This window comes from Balaenoptera ricei, chromosome 12 (genome assembly GCF_028023285.1).
Source record: "Balaenoptera ricei isolate mBalRic1 chromosome 12, mBalRic1.hap2, whole genome shotgun sequence".
NCBI lineage: Eukaryota > Metazoa > Chordata > Mammalia > Artiodactyla > Balaenopteridae > Balaenoptera > Balaenoptera ricei.
Window position 1 is genome coordinate 43,781,708 of NC_082650.1, and position 6,034 is coordinate 43,787,741.

Genomic DNA, 6,034 nt, shown 5'->3' on the forward strand with positions numbered 1-6,034 from the left:
AATTCAAGAGTAAACTTCAACAAATGGCATGATATCCCTTGTTCTTGGTCAATTCAACATCATAAAAATGTCAGTTCTCTCCAAGCTAATATATAAATTTAACCTGAAACAAATAAAAATAACAAACAGAAGTTTGGATTAAAATAAGGTCTACACAAGGTAATTGATTGATGTCTTTTAAATCTCTTTCCATTTATAGCCCCTCTTAAGTCTCTCTCCCTCTCCCTCCTCCTCCCTCTGGGACCCTCCCCCCCTCCACCCCCATGTGGTCTCTCCAGCAAGACAGACCTCATTATGTGATGGCTCAGTGCTCCAAGAACAAGGAGGAAGAAGCAAGATCTTTACGATGCAGCCTTGCAAGCTGAGTGTCACTTCTGACACGTACTATTAATCACAGTCAGTCACAGGGCCAGCCCAGATTCAAGGAACAGGGAAATAGACTCTATCGCATTATGAAAAACTGGCAAAGTAACACAGTAAAAAAGCATGTGGAAAAAAAAAAAGCATGTGGAATGGGAACTACTGTTACACCATCTTTGCAAACACAATCTACCATAAAATGCAAATTAAAACTACAAAAAACATTTCTCATCCATCAAATTGCAAAGATCTAAAAGTTGATGGCGGCAGACTCTAAAGAAATAGGCAATCTCATACACTGCAAGTGGAAGTATAATAGAATATGGTATAGGACCTACAAAGGGGAATTTGGCAATGATTACCCTTGGACACAGCAATCAATCACAATCCTACTTCTACCTGCATGAATAGAATATGTACACATGCTGGTTGTGTTAACTTCGCTTTTCTTTCCCTGGGCACAGAAGAGTAAGCAGTAGGGAAGCTATGTTTTTCTTTCTTTTAAAATAATTAAAAGCATCATCAACTGATATGCTGAGCATTGTGGCTGGTCTTATATTCCATCTGATAAGCTGAGGATCTCAGAGTATAACTGATAAAGTCTGATTTTGAAAACTTGATATTCTGCATATTTACGTAGATGAACTTCAGCTTCCAAGTAATTCATAAATTAATATGTAATGAAATCATTTGCCTGGATATTTCTTATGCTTTCCTATTAATCTCCTGAAGACTCTATATTGTTGTACGTCACACTCCAAAATTAATGACAGACTTACCAGGACTATTTTCACATATACATATATCCCATGTACACCTGAACATAAGCAGGTTTATACCTCTATAATTATCCCTCAGAAAAGTCCTCTTTGAGGTCCAGGCCAAGCAAAATCTCTTTACAAGAAGCACTCTCAATTACTTATTTGAATTGCAGGTAATATTTGGGAAAATCACATTAGACTGAAGCCACTTCTATCAATGTCACTTTCAGAGGGCTAAAAAAGGAAGACGTAAAGAAATATAACAATGATTTAGTTATTATTCTTGGAGATGTATCTCAAAAATAAGCATGGGATGTATATACAACAAGCATTTTAAAGATAATTTTTAAGAACAATATAAATGGTTATATAATGTGGAAATCAATTACCTACAGGATGCATAAAAGAAATTGCTAACTTGATGTTTGTTTATACAATGAGTAATTTGAAGCATGAGATTTCTTATAATATCATACCGGTGTAAAACATTACTATCTTTCAAAAAACATTACTTTCTCTCAAATAAATTCAGGCAACAAGCTGACAAGCTTTGGAAAATTGGTAGGCATCTCAAAATGCCAAAGATAAATGTAAAAATAATAAATAGAACTTATGAGTGGAAAAAAATATATCATTTCATATAATTAAAATATGCATATATAACATTTCATCTCTAAACTATGATCTATAGAGTCAAATCTAAACAAACTTTTTTTTTTTACAATTACCATATAGCATAGTTTAGGCAACATCCTCACCACCCCTCTGCAAATAAACTACACTAGACCAAAGATTCTGAGCCTCAGCACCGCTGACTTACAGTTGAGGCCGGATAATTGTTTTGAAGGCTGTCGGATGAATTGCAGCACTTTTAGCAGCATCCTTGGCCTGTCCTCCCCCAGTTGTAACAAATAAAAACGTCTCCAGACATTAGCAAATGTCCACTGTCGGGCGTAATCACTCCAGTTGAGTACAGCTACATTGGATAAATGCTGCCAAACATCTCCAGTTAAGTAACTTCCACATTTTTATATTCCATTTTCTAATTATCTGAAACCTAATTAAAATATAGGTTCCTCTCTGGGGAAAACAGTTGGTTACTATACCATTACCCATCTACTTCACTAAATTTTGTACAAATAAGAAACTTAGTTGTTATGTACACCTACTACTGGGGAATAACATGGCAAAATACACTTATCAAAATAAAGGAATAGTTCACAGAACCAAATGCATAAAAGATTTAGCAGTTGAAATCAATCATCAGAAAGGAAATATTAAATACTTTGTGCAAGTAAAACTATGCTGTTAGCACTCACCTAATTCTGATTTTATCATTTTGATCAGGCTTTCCTTCCTGAGACAGATTTTTTTTCTTGTCCTCATAAAAGCAAGTTAAATTATTAATGCTAATGAAGGAAAGTATAAACATGGTCAATAGCAGATAATCCAAATAGTTTGACCTGGGAGGACATACACTTTTTATTTTTTTTTGCAATCATCTGGATATGAATCCAGATGCTAAAATTTAACTTACAGTACCTGAATCTCTAGAAGATGGAGGCAAGAGAGATGAGTATAAAATTACTTGAAGAATTTGGGCCAAGGTTAAATACTCATTAAGGACAACTGAATGTGGACTATAATTTTTTCCAAACATTTTATTTTCATGTGATATAATTGTTTATATCCAGACACAATAACCAAATACAAAATAGAATGCAAGACTCAATTTATGGTTTGTAGTTTAAAAAGAATCTCTTTATTAAACCTTTATTATACAGTACGATCCACGTTTCAAAATATAAATACAAAAAAGTTCTAGGATTGTCACCAAAAATGTAATCAATGAGCGATGGAATTAGAAGTTATTTTCCTTTACATCTGCTTCTCTGAATTCTCTAATTTTTTTTTTTTTTAGAATGAATGTGTATTTTTAATTCAAGTCTCAAATTTTTTGCACTTCCCTTTTCCACCAATTTTATCGCAGTTTATGTCCTATCGACTAGGATTCTTGGACAACTGCTGGCCGTATTCTTGGTTTCCTGGGTTTTATTTCAAACTATCTTGAACTTTTCCTACACTAACTTTTGTTAAAGGCATTTCCTATTAACTAAAAAGGTGACCTTTGAGAAACAATTTCAGATAAAAATTATGCACAAAAAGCCAGCTATCTTATAATTAGATCCTCGAGTTAGAAAGTGAATACTCTATGCAACGTAAGACAAACCACAGCTCTTACCCTTCTATTTCCTGGTTTAACGAGAACGTCAAATTCCTTTTTAAAGGAGTACACATATACATTTTCAACTTGGCATTCCATATTCAGTAAAAAACTGTTCAGATTTTAATCACTGTGGAATTTTGACAATTTTACCAATGGCAAAGCTGAATTTTACCTGTTACCTAGCAAAAAGCAAATAACATTTTACGATTCCAAATGTTTAATCTGGTAAAAATGAGAATATACTTCAATCAAGAACTTACCATCCAAAAAAACAGTATTGCTATCTTGTCATATGAGTTTCTCATTACATTTTTGCAGTCCCTACATGTTTAGAATGTAGCATTCACATAATACTATAGTCCATGAAAAGTGTATATTCTTTTATTGTTTTTGTTCATACATGTCATTTCAACTTTCAATAGTAAAATTCAATAAATTTGATTCCTTAATCATAAAAACTTGCTTTACACACTATTTACATGTTGCCAAAGTCTAAAGCCATACAAAACATCACAAGGATTTGACTCTATGCATGGTACCATCACACAGGAGGGAACTAATCAAGTAACATACATTCAAAGATTAAATTGTAGATGTGTACAGTGTATTTGGCACTGTTCATTAACATTATAACACATTCCTCTCTTAAGACAGGCATTATTAAGCCTTAGTCACAATATACCAGAATTTGCTATTCACATCAAAACCAGCTTTCAAACTTTCTAACGGTAATCAGTGTTAAGAAACAAAACACAACCAGAATTGGGAATGCAATTCAAACCCTCCAACCTCTTGCTAAGCTCCAAGCTGCCATCCATAAGGTAGGTTTAACTTGATAATTTTTCCATTGTGGGCAGTGTCAAGAAGAAACAATTTAAAGACAATATTCTTCTAAACACATCAAGACAAACAACACGTTTCTTTAAAGTTTTTATCAGTTCTTCTTGGGAGTGCAAAGAGACCGCTGATAATGCATAACTAGTAGATGATTTGGGTAGGAATTACAGAATGACTGATGTCATTCAAATTGTGGAGACTATACTAGCAATTAAACTCATGGGAAGGATCTGGAATGCCTATATCTGAAATCAGAATCCTCAGCAACTTGTTTTAAGGGTCTCTTCCTACTTAGGGCTATAACAGACTCAGGTCACAGGTTACAGATTTACTGTAATGTGTAACACTACACTGCTGTGAAATATAAGGAGAAATAAAAATACAAAGACTCAACTATTAAACCTGTAGTGGCTTTGGCTATATCCCAGTGGGTAATTTATTTGACTAACTTCATTTTAACAAATATTATTAAATCCCTTCACTTCAATTGGGCCCATTAAATTTAATTCATTAAAACCATATATATTCCAGAATGTTTAAAAAAGACACATGTTTATAAAAGGCAAAAATTCAGTCTTCAACTAAGGCCAAAAAGCCTCAATAGAACATGCATGACAGTACAGGGGAACAGAAATAAAAAATTCTCTGGTAAAGTTTAGAGATATGCTGTAGCATCACACAAAGCTTTTAGCAATAAATTAAGACTTAAAAAAAAGTCTCACAATGTACAAAAGAACTACAATGTGCAAAGTAACGTCACTGAACCAAAATTTAGTTTATAATCATTTTATTTCAAGTGTTTTTTAAAATCATAAATGGGGTTTTGGAATCCAAAGTCAAAACATTTATTCTTCGTAGCCTCAGAATTTGGCAAGCAATTCCAGACCTTGCTTTCCAAATCCAGTCTTCTTTGCTATTTTTCAGACTCTGAGACCTAGTTTTTAAACTACTCCATTCTAAACATACAATTTTGAATAACTATTGTGCACTTGTTAATAAGATTCTTCTGAAAACAGCCCATCAAATATAAAGAATAATGGTTTCTGTCCGAGTATCAGCAGTGAGGGAAGAAAAACTGAACACCTATCAAAAAATCATTTCTTCATTTAAAAAGTAACAGAACCAGTGCTGTTCTCTGCCATGAAAGAGAACATGCAAAATTAAATTACTTTTGTAGACTTTGGTAATGTTTTATTACCTACACAGGCCTCAGTCTTACTTAAAGATCATATTTTTACGCAAAGTCACCGTCAGGATTTATTAAGTAAAAATCCTGGGTACTAACATGGTCCTAAATGCGCTATTCCAAAGAGGAACAGGTTACTTTTGAGGAAAAGAGCTGCCTCGGTAATTTCCCTCAAATGCTTATTTAAATAAACACAGTTAATGGAAATTTTTTAAACCAGCTTTGGGTACTATCTAGCCCACTGCCCACCAAACAGAAAAGGAGATCAAAACTTTCTTTCCGTATTCAGGAAAGTTTCACCTTTACTTTTAAGATTACAACCTTTTCACCTTTTATGACTGCCTCATACAATATTTAAAATTTTTCAAATTCTGCATTTCAATGTTGTAAGAGTTCTTTCCCAGAACACAGACAACAGAGCGACATTTTCAAGTCACATTGTTTGACAATAACAAAGAGATGAAAATGGACGGATGTCTGAAAATAGGTATTCCCTCTGCTCCGAAGGTGAGCAAACTTTTAACATGTGAACAACACAGAACTCCATTCCTCTGGAGATCCCTCAAACTCAGAATGCTTCCGTTTAATACGTCAATATACTATTCTTAAAAATTAAAGTTTGGTCACTTGGAAAGACTGAACAAAAGTTATTCCCCTCCCCCC